The sequence below is a fragment of the Phacochoerus africanus genome, chromosome 7 (assembly GCF_016906955.1).
Source record: "Phacochoerus africanus isolate WHEZ1 chromosome 7, ROS_Pafr_v1, whole genome shotgun sequence".
Taxonomy (NCBI): Eukaryota; Metazoa; Chordata; class Mammalia; order Artiodactyla; family Suidae; genus Phacochoerus; species Phacochoerus africanus.
Genome location: NC_062550.1, coordinates 25931291 through 25950217, shown reverse-complemented (window position 1 = coordinate 25950217; position 18927 = coordinate 25931291). Strand labels below are relative to the sequence as shown.

The 18927-nt window shown below is 52.9% G+C and overlaps 2 pseudogenes; both read left to right on the top strand.

The window, feature by feature from the left end:
* Positions 1 to 227: 227 nt before the first annotated feature.
* Positions 228 to 9666, top strand: LOC125130389 (retinol dehydrogenase 16-like; annotated as a pseudogene).
* A 4188-nt stretch (positions 9667 to 13854) lies between these two features.
* LOC125130977 (retinol dehydrogenase 16-like) overlaps positions 13855 to 18927 on the top strand; it is a 7672-nt pseudogene continuing 2599 nt past the window's right edge.

Genomic DNA, 18927 nt, shown 5'->3' with positions numbered 1-18927 from the left:
GCCAAACTCCAGTCTTACCCCAGCCTGTCTGTTTCTGTCCCCTGCAAAGCCATGTGGCTGTACCTGGCGGTCCTCGTGGGCCTGTACTACCTCCTGCGCTGGCACCGGGAGAGGCAGGTGGTGAGCCACCTGAGGGACAAGTATGTCTTCATCACGGGCTGTGACTCGGGCTTCGGGAACCTGCTGGCCAGGCAGCTGGACGTGCGGGGCTTGAGGGTCCTGGCTGCATGTCTGACGGAGCAGGGGGCCCAGCAGCTGAGGAAGCAGACGTCAGACAGGCTGGAGATGGTGCTCCTGGACGTGACCAAGACAGAGAGCGTTGCTGCGGCCAAGGAGTGGGTGAAGGAGCGTGTGGGGACAGAGGTACCACCCAGCTGTCTCACGTCCGAGTCTTGTGTCTGTGTGAAGGGGAGCCCCCCTGTCAGCTCCCCGGGGAAGAGTCCCAGCGTGTTTTCCAGGCCTTGGGGTCCTCCCTGTGTTCTTGCCCTCACGCAGCTGCCCAGCCCAGCCCCTGCCCCCCCTCCCGACCGTGGGGCTCTGCAGTTTGGGGAGAGTGTTCCCTGCTGGGGCTGTGTCCTTGCAGACCTCCTGCCTGGTGTCCCCTCCTGTCTGAGCAGGAGGTCTGGGTTTCTTGACGCTGAGTGACCAGGGTGCTCCCAGGGTGCTCAGGGCCCACTTTCTGGAGGAGGGCTGGGGCCGGGGTCTCTGGCTGGGAGGCTGCACGGGTGGCGGGGGTAGGGGGTGGCTTTGGAGCTGGGCTGTGTTCTCAGCACTTGGCAGGTTTTTTCTGGGGCCCGTATTTGTCCCTACTCTGGTTTAAATGTCACCTATTTTTGGCGATGTCATCCATTTTTGGCGATGACACTGAGCTCTCAGGACCTGTCTGAGGAAAATCAGAAAACTACAATGGTTCGTTTCTTCTGTCTCTCTAGTTAGTTCTCTCTCTTAGTTTTCTGTTTTTCTTTTTCTTCTGCTCTCTCTTTTTTTTTTTTCTTAAACTACAATTGTGCCTGTGTTTTATTGGGAAGGCAAGAACTTTAATTTCTATTGTGTAAGTGTAGATGTACCACATCATCAGTTTGGAAACTCAGGAAGTACGGGGATTAAAGCCAAACTCAAAATCTTACCACCCAGAGATAAGCACTGTTAACACTTTGCATACATGGTATTATATTTTGCACATAACTGGTATTCTGTTCTTTCCACTAAAGAAAATGTGCAATTTCATGACACAATACAAATTTCTTCAAAAACGTAGTAAGCTATGACTGAGCATATAGTATGCTTTACAACAGCATCACTTACCAAAAAGCACCCCATCGTATGAGTGTAATTGTTTCCTACCTTTCAATCATCATAGTCAGCATAGATGATGTCTTGCTAAACGTCTTTTCTACCCAATTCTCTCCCCTATAACCATGTGCGTTGATTGTGTCTTTCATGACAAATAGTTGGAGAATATACTTCCTACAAGGGCGGGCCTGTTACTGAGCAGGGGAGCGAGTCAACTCCCTGTGTCAATTCTTCCGGCACCCCTGCCCCAGCATCCCCCATACCTGTCCTGCTGCCCTGTTTCTGGTGGTTATTAAGTCTTTTTTAAAACCTTGGGATTGTGTCTGAATCTTGCAGAGAGGTTTCCCTGAAGCTGGATGGGTCTTCCCTTAGGAGGGGGGCAACAGGTGCCTCCCCTGTAGGTGGGAGGAATGGGTGGAATTTTCTGGGGTATGGGTTGAAATCTGTGTCCGAGGGTGTGGAGTAAAAGAGACCGCCTTCCCTACCCATGAAGGCATACCCATTGGAACACCCCAGATGCTGTGGGAACCTTGCACAATATTGATGCAGGTGTTTCAAAGCCAGTCCCCTGAGGTCAGTGCCAGCCCCGTGAACCTGTTCCCCCACACCTGGGATTTCGGAAACGTTTTTCCCAACCAATGTGCACCCAGATGTGACCCATCTGTTTTGCTCTGGTCTTTCACCATCGCCTCTTTTCTTCTTCTCTTCCCCTCCCTTCCTCACTCTCTCTGTCTGTGTGTCTCTTTCCCTCATACGACCTGTGCCGCTCTCAGTACTGAAGCCTCAGGAAATCTGAAAATGTAGGTGACTGTTCCTAACGTCTGCTGTGAGAACCCCACACTCAGATGCATGCTAGAACTTCATGGTTGTACTGAAGTCTCCATATTTTTCAATATTTTTATACACACAGCAAGCCCCAGACATAGTACACACTGGAATCAAATAACCAGCATTATTCACTTTACAAACTTGGTGGTATATGTTCTGAGGGTTTGGACGCACACCCAGGAATCCTCTCCCAAATGTCAAGAACTGGGAGTTCCAAAGCCCTGATCTTACGGGGTCAGGGCTGCACTGAGATAGTGTCCATGGAACACAGTGTGGACTGTGACTCAAGGTCCCCAGCTCAGACAAGGCAGAACAAGACGTGCAGAGCAAGGAAAAGAAGGGCCTGCAAACCAGCCCAAGTCCTCCCCCCAGGCCCCCAGCAGAGCCCCCTTCCTCCTCCTCCAGCTTCCTGCCTTGGGGAGGGAGCCATCTCTGGTCTGAAGGACACGTGCAGGGCTGGAACCCATGCCAAGGGGCTGCATGCAGCTGCTCTAAGGACGTTTTTCTACTCACTGCTTCCGTTGCGTGTCCTGGTCCTTTCTGAGAACAGGGTCGGTGAGTCCCCACTGCAGCTCTCACACCCTGCAAGCCCCAGACAGTCAGCCAGCACCTGAAGGCAGCGTTTTTCTGTACATTTTGGGACCTCGCTCCAGGTAGGAGGGCTGCATATCTCTCGGGCTGGAAACAAGCGTGCACAGTTAGTGCCGCCTCCTCCCCTGGTAGCTGCTCCCCTGTTGCCTTCGGGTCCCCCTGTCAGAGGACCCATCCAGGCTGGCAAGATGGAAGGAGTGGGTGTGGGATGCCCTCTTGACTGACCGTGGTCCCGCTGAGACGCTGCGGGCGCCAGCAGAGGGCGCACGCGTCCTCAGCAGCCCGCCTGAGGCTCACAGGTGCTGCCCTGGAATCTGGGGGAGCTGCCCGCCCAGGACGTCCCTGGGGACTCTTGTCAGTGAGTCTCCCTGACAGGGTCGCCTCCCCGGAACGTCTCCTTCAGGCCCTTGCAGCTCCCAGGTGAGTGAGTGTCGCCTCAGGCCGCTTTGCTCTCTCACTGACTCTCCCGACCTTCCCTTCCCGGGAAGCTGGTTCCCACCTGGAATGCGGTTTGAAACCCCTGAGAGCCCCGCGAGCCTCACTCTAAGGTCAGGCAGGCTTCAGGAGGAGGAAGCCGGTGGCCTGAGGGCTGGGACGTTGTGCTGCAAGGCTCCTTGGGATGTTATGGCTGCAGGCTTAGTGGTCTCGGAGCAGCAAAAGGTCTGTTTCTCCTGAGTAAATAAAACCAACCGCGACCTCATGTGTCAGCAGGGTTGTGTTTGCCCAGGATGTGCATGTCCAGGCACCATCCTTCATCCTTGGCTTCTTCCTCCTCCCCCTGTGGAAGCCCTTGTGGGGGGTCCCGGTCGAGCCCCAGGAGGCAGGACGGGCTGGCTTCTGCAGGAACCAGGCTCTCGATTGCTGTGGCCACCTGCCACGTTTAGGGACAAAGACTCTCAGGACCACAGTGAGCTCCTGCAGGTGACAGTTCCAAGGAGAGCCGAGTCTGTGCCCGGCTCTGTGTTTTCCGGCTGCTGGGGTGGGTTCCAGGGGCACTTAGCCTCTGGTTCCTCGGCTCCTCTCCTTCCTTCGCTGCCAGGGCCTCTGGCCTGAGCTGCCTCAGCGGTGGGAGGTGGGAGCTGTGGACGTGTGGACAGTGAGGCGCTGGCCAGCGCCGAGCACCTGGCTCCTGATGTCCCTGCCCTGCTCGCAGCTCGGGCCCCTGATGGTTCCAGCCCCTTGAGCGCCTGGCATCCTCCCCTCCCTGTGACAGCCCCTGTCTCCAGTCCCTTCTGGAGCCCCCTGGGGGGGGCAGCTCCCTCGTCCTCGCCCCCTTCAACCCTGGTACGAACTCAACTCTCCCCTTTTCCCAGGATTGGGCTTCCCAGCCCTCCCCACTTTGGGGGACTTGGATTTTCCCATTAACTTTTGTCACAGTCCAAACCAGTCTTTTTGCCCGTCTTTCCTCAGTGTCTGAGTGGTGTGGCTTCTGGGGGTGGTGGAGGGCAAGGCAGGAACTCGGCACAGATGGGCAGGCAGAGGGCAGTGTAGCTGGGCCCCCAGGGCTGTGGGGAGGGCATGTTCGGAGAGTGCAGGGGGAACGCCTGTCAGACCAGCTTTGCGTGAGTCCTTCCATCAGCCCTCCCAGCCTCTGGGAGAAGTCTCAGCCTTGCCTGTGTCCCCCACTCCCTTTCTCGTCCCCGCTCTTTTGCCTCTGAGCTCAGACACCCCCACTGGTGCCAGAACACCTTTGTGTCCCAGAGAGCGACTGGGTCGGGAGAGGCCTTGCTCTCTTTTGGCTTCTCCTCCTAGTCCTGAGGGGCGGAGGGGGACTTAGTCTTTCAGGAGTGCATCCTGTGTGCTGAGCCCGAGGGGAAGCCAGGCCCAGAGGCTAAGCCAGCTGCCAGGGTCACACACAGGTTGGTAGCCGAGCTGGGTTTGGAAGCCCCGTGTGTCTTGATTCCAAGGGTATTCCCTTTGTAAGGACCCCCCAGTTCTCAGAGACCCTGGTCACAGAATTAAATAGGAAAAAGAGAGAAGTAGTTCTGAGCCATGGATCCTAGGTTATAAAGGTCCAAGGGTGTCTGTGTTTAGTGGTGGGGTGGGTGGGGGGTGGGGCGGATTGTGTGGGTGGGGGAGGCGGATGGGGGAGGGAAATCAGGGCGTGAAGGCAGGAAAGGGTCGTCAGGAATAGTGCACTGGCCTAGTGGGTTGGATGAACGTGCAGTGTCATCTGTTGGAAATGGTGTAACACGCAAGTTTGACCAGAAGCAAGGGTGCTCAGCAAGAATGATGATCAGGAAAGACCTGAGGACTCCCTGCCAGAGAGCCTGAGGCTGACCGGCCAACCAAGAGCCTGTCTGTTCGTAAGTCCTCCTGTTTGAGCAGCAGCCAAACTCCAGTCTTACCCCAGCCTGTCTGTTTCTGTCCCCTGCAAAGCCATGTGGCTGTACCTGGCGGTCCTCGTGGGCCTGTACTACCTCCTGCGCTGGCACCGGGAGAGGCAGGTGGTGAGCCACCTGAGGGACAAGTATGTCTTCATCACGGGCTGTGACTCGGGCTTCGGGAACCTGCTGGCCAGGCAGCTGGACGTGCGGGGCTTGAGGGTCCTGGCTGCATGTCTGACGGAGCAGGGGGCCCAGCAGCTGAGGAAGCAGACGTCAGACAGGCTGGAGACGGTGCTCCTGGACGTGACCAAGACAGAGAGCGTTGCTGCGGCCAAGGAGTGGGTGTGAAGGAGCGTGTGGGGGACAGAGGTACCACCCAGCTGTCTCACGTCCGAGTCTTGTGTCGGTGTGAAGGGGAGCCCCCCTGTCAGCTCCCCGGGGAAGAGTCCCAGCGTGTTTTCCAGGCCTTGGGGTCCTCCCTGTGTTCTTGCCCTCACGCAGCTGCCCAGCCCAGCCCCTGCCCCCCCTTTCCCGACCGTGGGGCTCTGCAGTTTGGGGAGAGTGTTCCCTGCTGGGGCTGTGTCCTTGCAGACCTCCTGCCTGGTGTCCCCTCCTGTCTGAGCAGGAGGTCTGGGTTTCTTGACGCTGAGTGACCAGGGTGCTCCCAGGGTGCTCAGGGCCCACTTTCTGGAGGAGGGCTGGGGCCGGGGTCTCTGGCTGGGAGGCTGCACGGGTGGCGGGGGTAGGGGGTGGCTTTGGAGCTGGGCTGTGTTCTCAGCACTTGGCAGGTTTTTTCTGGGGCCCGTATTTGTCCCTACTCTGGTTTAAATGTCACCTATTTTTGGCGATGTCATCCATTTTTTGGCGATGACACTGAGCTCTCCAGGACCTGTCTGAGGAAATCAGAAAACTACAATGGTTCGTTTCTTCTGTCTCTCTAGTTAGTTCTCTCCTCTAGTTTCTGTTTTCTTTTTCTTCTGCTCTCTCTTTTTTTTTTCTTAAACTACAATTGTGCCTGTGTTTTATTGGGAAGGCAAGAACTTTAATTTCTATTGTGTAAGTGTAGATGTACCACATTATCAGTTTGGAAACTCAGGAAGTACGGGGATTAAGCCAAACTCAAAATCTTACCACCCAGAGATAAGCACTTTAACACTTTGCATACATGGTATTATATTTTGCACATAACTGGTATTCTGTTCTTTCCACTAAAGAAAATGTGCAATTTCATGACACAATACAAATTTCTTCAAAAACGTAGTAAGCTATGACTGAGCATATAGTATGCTTACAACAGCATCACTTACCAAAAAGCACCCCATCGTATGAGTGTAATTGTTCCTACTTTCAATCATCATAGTCAGCATAGATGATGTCTTGCTAAACGTCTTTTCTACCCAATTCTCTCCCCTATAACCATGTGCGTTGATTGTGTCTTTCATGACAAATAGTTGGAGAATATACTTCCTACAAGGGCGGGCCTGTTACTGAGCAGGGGAGCGAGTCAACTCCCTGTGTCAATTCTTCCGGCACCCCTGCCCCAGCATCCCCCATACCTGTCCTGCTGCCCTGTGTCTGGTGGTTATTAAGTCTTTTTTAAAACCTTGGGATTGTGTCTGAATCTTGCAGAGAGGTTCCCTGAAGCTGGATGGGTCTTCCCTTAGGAGACGGGGCAACAGGTGCCTCCCCTGTAGGTGGGAGGAATGGGTGGAATTTTCTGGGGTATGGGTTGAAATCTGTGTCCGAGGGTGTGGAGTAAAAGAGACCGCCTTCCCTACCCATGAAGGCATACCCATTGGAACACCCCAGATGCTGTGGGAACCTTGCACAATATTGATGCAGGTGTTTCAAAGCCAGTCCCCTGAGGTCAGTGCCAGCCCCGTGAACCTGTTCCCCCACACCTGGGATTTCGGAAACGTTTTTCCCAACCAATGTGCACCCAGATGTGACCCATCTGTTTGCTCTGGTCTTCTCACCATCGCCTCTTTTCTTCTTCTCTTCCCTCCCTTCCTCACTCTCTCTGTCTGTGTGTGTCTCTTTCCCTCATACGACCTGTGCCGCTCTCAGTACTGAAGCCTCAGGAAATCTGAAAATGTAGGTGACTGTTCCTAACGTCTGCTGTGAGAACCCCAACATGGGCTGTGAGAACCCCAGACTTTACCCCCCAAATTCCAGCCGATGGACCCACTAGCTTTCCTCAGCCTCAGGCTGTGCCTTCCTGAAATCTGGGTCCTTGCCCATTGTCACCAGGCAGGGGCTGGGCAGTGAGGACTGAGTCAGGAGGAAGCTGCCTTCTGTCTCCAACAGCTCCCAGGGGCTGCACTCCCCACCACCCGCAGGCAGCACGTTGTTATGTGTTCCAGCGCTCCCCATGCAGCCTCCCTCCTGAGGTCCCCACTGGATGGCAGGTGACATGGAACCAGGGCTGAGTCCTCACTCATGGGCCCAGCACAGGGTGGTCCTTTGCCCTCACTCTTCCCAGGACTCTGGGCCTGGTGAACAACGCTGGCATTTGCACGCCCATGGCTCCCAATGAGTGGCTGACCAAACAGGACTTCATGGTGATGCTGGATGTGAACCTGTTGGGGATGGTGGACGTGACCCTGCAGCTGCTGCCCCTCGTGAGGAAGACCAGGGGCCGTGTGGTCAACGTCTCCAGTGTCATGGGCCGGGTGTCCCTCTTTGGCGGCGGGCTACTGCCTGTCCAAGTACGGCGTTGAGGCCTTCTCAGACTCCCTCAGGTATGTCCTGGGACAGAGACCCGCCTGGGTCCTCCTGCTTCTGTGCCTCTGGGGCCTTTGCGTGGGTCTTGTCATCAGAGATTTAGAGGCTCTTCCCTTGAGCTCCCTCTGTCTTGCTCTGAGTAGGGCCTCTACTGGGAGGCAGCATTTTGTGTTTGGGGTGTCCACGTGGGGTCCCAGGCCCATAGAGTTTGATTCCGCATCTTCCTGCCTGGGATGAGGGCCCACATCAGAAAGTGTCGGAGGCAGAGTTGGAGCTGATATCACTTGGATGTGCAGCCCTCCCACGGGCTTCACTGCGATGGTATTTAGGTGCTGGCGGCCTGTGGGGAGTGTTCCCATGAAGCGGTTGATGAAGGGAGCTACTTAATCAACTCAGGGGTAGATAGTCCACTGGCTGCAGGGAGGAAGGTGGCTCTGATTGTGTGGGAGCTGTGGTCCACAGGCAGGTGGATGCTCTTGGGAGGACAGTTGGCAGAGGGTGGCTAGTGTAGCAGAAGGGATGGGGAGCCTGGGCAAGATGCAATGTGCAGAGCTGGTGACTGTTTGGATATGAGGGGAATTTGAGGGGATAGCGTTTGAGTGGTGCCTTGCAGCATGGTTGCCGGGGTTTAGAGCTGATAGCACAAATGTGTACAATGACTGGAAAAGTAATCAAGCTCTCTCTGGCAGCAAGACTGTCCTCACATGCTTTTTCCCCCCCAGGTTCTGTCCTTAACAAGCTCCCAGAATATCCAGCTTATTCCACCTTAATCGTATATTGGTGTCTTTTTTCATTTTTGGGGGGCCCAGGGCTATGGATTGAAGCCGCAACACAGCAGGGACCAGGCTCGATCCTTAGCTGCTGGGCCCCCCAGGGAATTCCCTGTGTTGTCGTTTACCATTTTTTCATGTTTTGGTTTGGAAGACCCTGACGTCCTTGTCCCTGTGTCTTCTTGCAGGAGGGAGCTCTCCTACTTTGGGGTGAAGGTGGCTATGATCGAGCCTGGCTTCTTCATGACCAATATGACCGCCGCTGAGGTGTTTTAATGGAAACCTCCAGGCAGCATGGCAGCAGGCCAGCCCAGAGGTCAAGGATTCTCTATGGAGACGCATTCATGGCTAACTGTGAGTGAGCTGTAGACCCTGGGGAGAAGAGCAAACCCTTGTCTAGGAGCCAGGGTCTGTCATTAGCGCCTCGTCCAATCTCAGGTCCTTCCTCCAGGCTCTGACTGCCCCCCACAGTGAGGGCATGTGCTCCATCCCCAGGGCCCTGTGTGGCCAACTGGTGACCTCAGGATCCAGGCTTGGTCGACTTGGGGACCACTGTCTCTCCGAAACTCTCATTATTTGGGGAGGATACTGAAGCCCGAGAGGAAGGACACCGTGGACTCATGGCAAGCTGGTGTTAGAGTCAGCTTTCTTCCAGGGGCCTAGATTCCTAGTGTTTGTAGACACCTCCAGTTTATGCCATGGACATGTTGCCAGGATAGATCCCGAGGAGGCTGAGTGTGGAGTGAGGTTCCTGGGCTAAGCGTTAGGGCCCCCCCCGCCCCCCGGTTGTACCATGGTTCCAATTTGGAATATGATTTGGAGGACCAAGCAATTTTCAGAAACTTTCGGGTTGCTCTGAAAGTGCGTGGGTTGGGAAGTGAAAATAGTTTGGATGGTTTCTTCTTCTGGACAGTCATGAAGACATATGACCTATTGAAGCCCCAGTGGTCTGGGAATCTGTCTTTGGTGACCAACTGCATGGAGCACGCCCTGACCTCCTGCCACCCCCGCACCCGATACTCACCTGGCTGGGACGCCAAGCTCTTCTACCTCCCCATGAGCTACTTGCCCACCTTCCTCGTGGATCTCATGATGTACTATGGTGCCCCTAGGCCTGCTAAGGTCCTGTAACCCAAGACCTGAGGTGCATGGCAGGGGGAGCTGGGGACCGTGTGAGGCGGGGATGCATCAGTGGGAGGGAAACAGAGTGGAGAGAGGGCTTCTCCCATCCCTGGGGACACCCATGCCCCTCCTCCCCAGGCTCCTCTGGGGACATGACTCAGGACTCTGGGAATATTAGGGAGAAGGGAACACGTTTTGTGGCTGAGTGACAGGGGCTAATAGCATAACCTGTGTCCTGTTCCTTGAGTGGTCTCTCAGTGCCGCCTTCTTCTTCTTTTTTTTTTTTTTGCTTTTTGGGGCCGCACCTGCAGCAACGGAAGTTGCCAGGCTAGGGGGCTGCTTAGAGCTACCACTGACGGCTTGTGCCACAGCCACAGCAACTTGGGATCTGAGCTGCGTCTGTGACCTACACTGCAGCTCTTGGTAAGGCCGGATCCTTAACCCACTGAGCAAGGCCAGGGATCAAATCCGCAACCTCATGGTTCCTAGTCATATTTGTTTCCTCTGTGCCACAACGGGAACTCCTCTCAGTGCCTTCTGATCCCCGTGCTACTGTGATAAATCCATACTTTTGGGGAGGGTGTGGGTTCTTGGGGTTTTCAGCCCCCTCTGCGCTGTCCCTGTCCACCTCTTCAGATGTGTCTTTCACGTGTCCAATTTCCGTCTTCCACAGAACATATGTGGACAGGGTTTGTGTGTGTGTAGAAACTTCTCTCCCATGAAAGTGTTACTAGAATGTTGGTACCGGCATCCCGGTTCTTGTTCATGGCAGTTGAAGAATGAACTCCGTGAACACACAGGCAACAAGCAAGCAAAGTCTTTATTAAAGGAAAGGAAATAGCTCCCAGGGTTGCTGGGAGGGGGGAGAAGAACCCCCTTCTTTATTGTCCTATAGGGATTTTTATTTCTTAAAGGTGGGAGGGGCACCAATGTGGGGTCCAGGAAAGATGTGGTTTTCTCCATTGGCCTTGCTCAATACCTGTATTGGTCCTTGTCTAAAGGGGGTTTAGGGTTGGAAATGTCCCGTGAGTTTTATGGTTTCTTTGTCCTTTTCTTCCCTTAGATTAAGTCACCTTTCCTCTCATTCCTTTTCTATCAGTTGAGGCGTGGGTAGAGATTCACATTTTCCTATAGTAAACATAGTCTGTGGGGAATGCACATTTCCTATAATAAAACAAGGCCTGTGGAGGGTTATCCCTGGAGCCCTTAAGCCACAAAGGTTAATCATATCATATCAAAGGAAGGTATGGGACCCCCAAGCTCCTAAGCTGACTACCTGAGTTAATGTTCTGCCTCAAAGGTACCTGTTGAACTAGAAGGTGACAAGCAGCCTGCCCCACCAGCGTAGGCGCCAACTCAGTAGACCTTGGCTGGAGAGGGGTGTCCTCAATGGGGGCCCTGACAGAGGATCTGGACACCAGTGCTTGGTTTATCATGGAACCAAAATTTTATTGATTATTTTTCCCCTAACATAACACTTCAAAGATCACCCACTCAGATGCATGCTAGACTTCATGGTTTGTACTGAAGTCTCCATATTTTTCAATATTTTTATACACACACAGCAAGCCCCAGACATAGTACCACACTGGAATCAAATAAACCAGCATTTATTCACTTTACAACTTGGTGGTATATGTTCTGAGGTTTGGACGCACACCCAGGAATCCTCTCCCAAATGTCAAGAACTGGGAGGTTCCAAAGCCCTGATCTTACGGGGTCAGGGCTGCACTGAGATAGTGTCCATGGAACACAGTGTGGACTGTGACTCAAGGTCCCCAGCTCAGACAAGGCAGAACAGACGTGCAGAGCAAGGAAAAGAAGGGCCTGCAAACCAGCCCAAGTCCTCCCCCCAGGCCCCCAGCAGAGCCCCCTTCCTCCTCCTCCAGGCTTCCTGCCTTGGGGAGGGAGCCCATCTCTGGTCTGAAGGACACGTGCAGGGCTGGAACCCATGCCAAGGGGCTGCATGCAGCTGCTCTAAGGACGTTTTTTCTACTCACTGCTTCCGTTGCGTGTCCTGGTCCTTTCTGAGAAACAGGGTCGGTGAGTCCCCACTGCAGCTCTCACACCCTGCAAGCCCCAGACAGTCAGCCAGCACCTGAAGGCAGCGTTTTTTCTGTACATTTTGGGACCTCGCTCCCGGTAGGAGGGCTGCATATCTCTCGGGCTGGAAACAAGCGTGCACAGTTAGTGCCGCCTCCTCCCCTGGTAGCTGCTCCCCTGTGCCTTCGGGTCCCCCTGTCAGAGGACCCATCCAGGCTGGCAAGATGGAAGGAGTGGGTGTGGGATGCCCTCTTGACTGACCGTGGTCCCGCTGAGACGCTGCGGGGCGCCAGCAGAGGGCGCACGCGTCTCAGCAGCACCCGCCTGAGGCTCACAGGTGCTGCCCTGGAATCTGGGGAGCTGCCCGCCCAGGACGTCCCTGTGGGGAACTCTTGTCAGTGAGTCTCCCTGACAGGGTCGCCTCCCCGGAACGTCTCCTTCAGGCCCTTGCAGCTCCCAGGTGAGTGAGTGTCGCCTCAGGCCGCTTTGCTCTCTCACTGACTCTCCCGACCCTTCCCTTCCCGGAAGCTGGTTCCCACCTGGAATGCGGTTTGAAACCCTGAGAGCCCCGCGAGCCTCACTCTAAGGTCAGGCAGGCTTCAGGAGGAGGAAGCCGTGGCCTGAGGGCTGGGGACGTTGTGCTGCAAGGCTCCTTGGGATGTTATGGCTGCAGGCTTAGTGGTCTCGGAGCAGCAAAAGGTCTGTTTCTCTGAGTAAAGAAGAAACCGACGACCTCATGTTGTCAGCAGGGGTTGTGTTTGCCCAGGATGCTCGCAGTGTCCAGGGCACATCCTTCATCCTTGGCTTCTTCCTCCTCCCCCTGTGGAAGCCCTTGTGGGAGGGTCCCGGTTCGAGCCCAGGAGGCAGGGACGGGCTGGCTGCTGCAGGACCAGGCTCTCGATTGCTGTGGCCACCTGCCACGTTGAGGGACAAAGACTCTCAGGACCACAGTGAGCTCCTGCAGGTGACAGTTCCAAGGAGAGGCCGAGTCTGTGCCCGGCTCTGTGTTTTCCGGCTGCTGGGGTGGGTTCCAGGGGCACTGAGCCTCTGGTCCTCGGGGCAGCCTCTCCTTCCTTCGCTGCCAGGGCCTCTGGCCTGAGCTGCCTCAGCGGTGGGAGGTGGGAGCTGTGAGACGTGTGGACAGTGAGGCGCTGGCCAGCGCCGAGCACCTGGCTCCTGATGTCCCTGCCCTGCTCGCAGGCTCGGGGCCCCTGATGGTTCCAGCCACTTGAGCGCCTGGCATCCTCCCCTCCCTGTGACAGCCCCTGTCTCCAGTCCCTTCTGGAGCCTCCCTGGGGGGGCCAGCTCCCTCGTCCTCGCCCGCTTCACCCTGGTACGAACTCAACTCTCCCCTTTTCCCAGGGATTGGCTTCCCAGCCATCCCCACTTTGGGGGACTTGGATTTCCCATTAACTTTGTCACAGTCCAAACCAGTCTTTTGTGCCCGTCTTTCCTCAGTGTCTGAGTGGTGTGGCTTCTGGGGGTGGTGGAGGGAAGGGCGGGAACTTGGCACGGGAGGGCAGGCAGAGGGCAGTGTAGCTGGGCCCCCAGGGCTGTGGGGAGGGCATGTTCGGAGAGTGCAGGGGGAACGCCTGTCAGACCACGCTTTGCGTGAGTCCTTCCATCAGCCCTCCCAGCCTCTGGGAGAAGTCTCAGCCTTGCCTGTGTCCCCCACTCCTCTTCTCGTCCCCGCTCTTTGCCTCTGAGCTCAGACACCCCCACTGGTGCCCAGAACACCTTTGTGTCCCAGAGAGCGACTGGGTCGGAGAGAGGCCTTGCTCTCTTTTGGCTTCTCCTCCTAGTCCTGGAGGGGCGGAGGGGGACTTAGTCTTTCAGGAGTGCATCCTGTGTTGCTGAGCCCGAGGGGGAAGCCAGGCCCAGAGGCTAAGCCAGCTGCCAGGGTCACACACAGGTTGGTAGCCGATGCTGGGTTTGGAAGCCCCGTGTGTCTTGATTCCAAGGGTATTCCCTTTGTAAGGACCCCCAGTTCTCAGAGACCCTGGTCACAGAATTAAATAGGAAAAAGAGAGAAGGTAAGTTCTGAGCCATGGATCCTAGGTTATAAAGGTCCAGAGGGTGTCTGTGTTAGTGGTGGGGTGGGGTGGGGTGGGGGCGGATTGTGTGGGTGGGGGGGAGCGGAGGGGGAGGAAATCAGGAGGCGTGGGAAGGCAGGAAAGGGTCGTCAGGAATAGTGCACGTGGCCTAGTGGGTTGGATGAACGTGCAGTGTCATCTGTTGGAAATGGTGTAACACGCAAGTTTGACCAGAAGCAAGGGTGCTCAGCAAGAATGATGATCAGGAAAGACCTGAGGACTCCCTGCCAGAGAGCCTGAGGCTGACCGGCCAACCAAGAGCCTGTCTGTTCGTAAGTCCTCCTGTTTGAGCAGCAGCCAAACTCCAGTCTTACCCCAGCCTGTCTGTTTCTGTCCCCTGCAAAGCCATGTGGCTGTACCTGGCGTCCTCGTGGGCCTGTACTACCTCCTGCGCTGGCACCGGGAGAGGCAGGTGGTGAGCCACCTGAGGGACAAGTATGTCTTCATCACGGGCTGTGACTCGGGCTTCGGGAACCTGCTGGCCAGGCAGCTGGACGTGCGGGGCTTGAGGGTCCTGGCTGCATGTCTGACGGAGCAGGGGGCCCAGCAGCTGAGGAAGCAGACGTCAGACAGGCTGGAGACGGTGCTCCTGGACGTGACCAAGACAGAGAGCGTTGCTGCGGCCAAGGAGTGGGTGAAGGAGCGTGTGGGGGACAGAGGTACCACCCAGCTGTCTCACGTCCGAGTCTTGTGTCTGTGTGAAGGGGAGCCCCCCTGTCAGCTCCCCGGGGAAGAGTCCCAGCGTGTTTTCCAGGCCTTGGGGTCCTCCCTGTGTTCTTGCCCTCACGCAGCTGCCCAGCCCAGCCCCTGCCCTCCCGGGACCCCCCTCCCGACCGTGGGGCTCTGCAGTTTGGGGAGAGTGTTCCCTGCTGGGGCTGTGTCCTTGCAGACCTCCTGCCTGGTGTCCCCTCCTGTCTGAGCAGGAGGTCTGGGTTTCTTGACGCTGAGTGACCAGGGTGCTCCCAGGGTGCTCAGGGCCCACTTTCTGGAGGAGGGCTGGGGCCGGGGTCTCTGGCTGGGAGGCTGCACGGGTGGCGGGGGTAGGGGGCGGCTTTGGAGCTGGGCTGTGTTGTCAGCACTTGACATGTGTTTGTTTTGTTTTGTTTTTGCTTTTTAGGGCTACACCAGAGGCATATGGAACTTTCCAAGCCAGGAGTGAACCAGAGCTACAGCTGCTGTCGTATACCAGGGCCACTCCAAAATCATTTCCAAGCCATGTCTGTGACCTATACCACAGCTCTCCGAAACACCAGATCTGTAACCACTGAGTGAGGACAGGGGTTGAACCTGCGTCCTCATTGAGGCTAGCCAGATTCGTTTCCGCTGAACCACCAGGGGAACTCCCTCTCTTTTTCATCTATAGCTGTCACTGTGTTTTACTGGAGGAGGGAAGAGCTTAATTTCTTTCATCTTGGTATACATGTAAAACATGGTCAAAAAACAAAAAAAAAGATTAGTGGTTCCCATCATGGCGCAGTGGAAATGAATGTGACCAGGAACCATGAGGTTGCGGGTTCAATCCCTGGCCTTGCTCAGTGGGTTAAGGATCCAGCATTGCCATGAGCTGTGGTATAGTTTGCAGACGTGGCTTGGATCCCCAGTTGCTGTGGCTCTGGCGTAGGCCTTCTTCTACAGCTCTGATTAGACCCCTAGCCTGGGAACCTCCATATGCCGCAGGAGCGGCCCGAGAAAAGGCAAAAAGACAAAACAAACAAACAAAAACCCAACCACATAATTTTTAATGATGGAATATTTTACCCTTTAGAATAGCATTACTTACTAAAGTGTGCATTATGGCATGATATGTAACTATTCCTATATTTTTAAAATAAGATTTTAATTTTTTCTATTATAGTCGATTTACAGTGTTCTATCAATTTCTGTTATACAGCAAAGTGACCCAGTCATATATATGTACATATTCTTTAATATACATATGAGTTCATATATATATGAATATATATATATGAATATATATATATATTCTTTTTTGTACATTATCTATCTCTATCATGTTTCATCACAAGTGACTAGATGTAGTTCCCTGTGCTATACAGCAGGATCTCATTGCTTATCCACTTCAAATGCAATAGTTTGCATCTACTAGCCCCAAACTGCAGTCCATTCCACTCCCTCCTGTTCCCTCTAGGCAACCACAAGTCTGTTTCCAAGTTCCTGAGTTTGTTTCATTTCTGTAGAAGGTTCATTTTTCCCTTTATGTTATATTCCAGATATATGATATCAATGGTATTTGTCTTTCTCTTTCTGCCTTACCTCACTTAGCGTGAGTCTCTAGTTCCTTCCACGTTGCTGCAAATGGCATTATTTTGTTCTTTTTTATGGCTGGTAGTATTCTGTTGTGTATATATATCACATCTTCTTAATCCATTCATCTGTCGATGGACATTTAGGTTGTTTCCACATATTGGCTATTGTGAATAGTGCTGCAGTGAACATAGGTTACATGTATCTTTTTCAATGAAGTTTTGTCCAGATATATGCCCAGGAGTAGGATTACTAGGTCATATGGTAGTTCTATATTTAGTTTTCTGAGGTACCTCCATACTGTTTTTCATAGTGGTTGTACCAGTTTACGTTCTTACTAACAGTGAAGGAAGACACCCTTTTCTCCACACCCTCTTCAGCATTTGTTATTTGTTGACTTGTTAATGATGGCCATTCTGACTGCTGTGAAGTGGTACCTTTTTGTAGTTTTGATTTGCATTTCTTCTCTAAAGATTAGTGATGTTGAATATTTTTTCATTTGCCTGTTGGCTACCTGTGTATTGTCTTTGGAGAAATGTCTATTCACGTCTTCTGCCCATTTTTCAATTGGGTTGGTTTTTTGCTGTTGAGTTGTGTAAGTTTTTGTACATTTTAGAGATTAAGCCCTTGTTGGTTGCATCGTTTGAACTATTCTATCCTATTCAGTTGGTTTTCTTTTCTTTTTCTTTTTTTCCCTTTTGTCCTTTTAGGGCCACAACCGTGGCATACGAAGGTTCCCAGCCTAGGACTACACCAGAGCCACAGCAACTCGGGATCCGAGCCGCGTCTGCAACCTACACCACAGCTTATGGGAACACCAGATCCTTAACCCACTGAGCGAGGGCAGGGATCAAACCAGCAAAATCATGGTTCCTAATCAGATTCATTAACCACTGAGCCATGAAGGGAATTCCTCTTTTTTTTTTTTTTAATGGTTTCCTTTGCTGTGCAAAAGCTTGTACGTTTAATTAGATCCCATTGGTTTATTCTTGTTTTTATTTCTGTTACCTTGGGAGATTGACCTAAGAAAACATTTGTACAGTTGATGTCAAAGAACTCCTATGTTCTCTTCTAGGAGTTTGATGGAGTGTTGTTTTATGTTTTTACTTCCTCAATTTTATTCATCGTGTTGAAGATAAATGATGTTTTGGTAAAAACTTCTTTTTACCCAATGTTCTTGTCTAAAACTGTGCACATTTTCTTGTTGGTTGTTTTTTGATTGTTTTTTGCCTTTAAAAATTTTAAAATACAGTTTTCAAGCTTACATTCCATTTACAGTTATTAAAAATATTTGCTTTATTCCCTGTATTTTACAATAATATTACCATGTATATTGTTTGGGTGTGTCATGCCAAATATGTTGGGAGAATATGCTTCCTACAAGGGTGGGCATATTACCTACCAAGAAGGGGATGGACACTACTGTTTGTGTCAATCCTTTCCCCAGCCCCTGACCCCTCTGACTCCTCTGACCCCTTTCCTGTGGCCCTGAAGTCTGTAGGTTGATGAGTTCAGTAATTGGGATTGTGTTTTTCAGTCTTGCAAAGAGGGTTTTCCCAAGCTGAATGAACTGTGAACCCAGGAGCATGGGGCCAGACTGTGCTCCTGTGTGGGTAGGAGGAAAGGGTGGATTTCTCTGGGGTAGAGGGTGAAATATTTGCTAAGTTTGGAAAGGAGAAAAGAAGAGCATCCTTGCCTCTTCGTGAAGGTTATCCCTTAGGATTCCACAGATTCCCCCAGGGACATTGCTCAATATTGAAGCAGGTGTTCAAAGTCAGTCCCCTGAGGTCAGTGCCAGCCCTGTGAACCTGTTCCCTCACACCTGGGATTTCAGAAACATTTTTCCCAACCGATGTGCACCCAGATGTGACCCATCTGTTTTGCTCTGGTCTTTCACCATCGCCTTTTTCTTCTTGAACGTGAGGGGAATTAGAGGCAATAGCTTAAGTGTTACTTGCTCTACAACTGGTAGGATTTAGTGCTAAGAAGTGTAAGTTTGCAAAATATTTGGAAAAAATATTCAAACTCTTTATAGAACAATACCCTCATCTTAACATTTCTTCCTCTGGGTTCAAGCAAACATACATCTCACCAGAAGGTTGCTTCTAGTCACAAGGAACAGATATCTCAGTTAATGATTTTAGGGCTTTCCCAAATATGGAAAAATGCAAGATTCAACAGTCATAAAGAATTTCTCCTGAAGTATATCTAACTATCTAAGGGCCCGTTTTGCTCTTTTCTCACAGCAGATCCCTCATCCTGATCTTTACTCTACTGAATACCTTTCAGGATATATTGTAGGTGAGCAATGCAGTGACTGATACTTAATACTTGTAGAACCAGATTGTGAGTGACATTCCTTGTTTTTCATAACCAGACACTAGAGGACATAGTAGAGAGCTGGTGTGTTAGGGAGGGGAGGCATCCATGGGAGGGAAATAGAGTGGGGAGAGGGCTTCTCATGTCACCAGGGACACCCATCCCACCTCCTCCCCAACCTCGTCCCCAGGCTTCTCTGGGACATGACTCAGGACTCTGGGGATATTAGGATAAAGAAGCAAGTTTTGGAGGTCCTGTTGTGGCGCAGTGGTTAACGAATCCGACTAGGAACCATGAGGTTGAGGTTCGGTCCCTGCCCTTGCTCAGTGGGTTAACGATCCGGTGTTGCTGTGAGCTGTGGTGTAGGTTGCAGATGTAGCTCGGATCCTGCGTTGCTGTGGCTCTGGCGTAGGCCAGGGGCTACAGCTCCAATTCGACCCCTAGCCTGGGAACCTCCATATGCTGTGGGAGCGGCCCAAAGAAATAGCAAAAAGACAAAAAAAAAGAAGCAAGTTTTGTGGTGAGGAGCTGGGACCAATATCACGTCTGTGT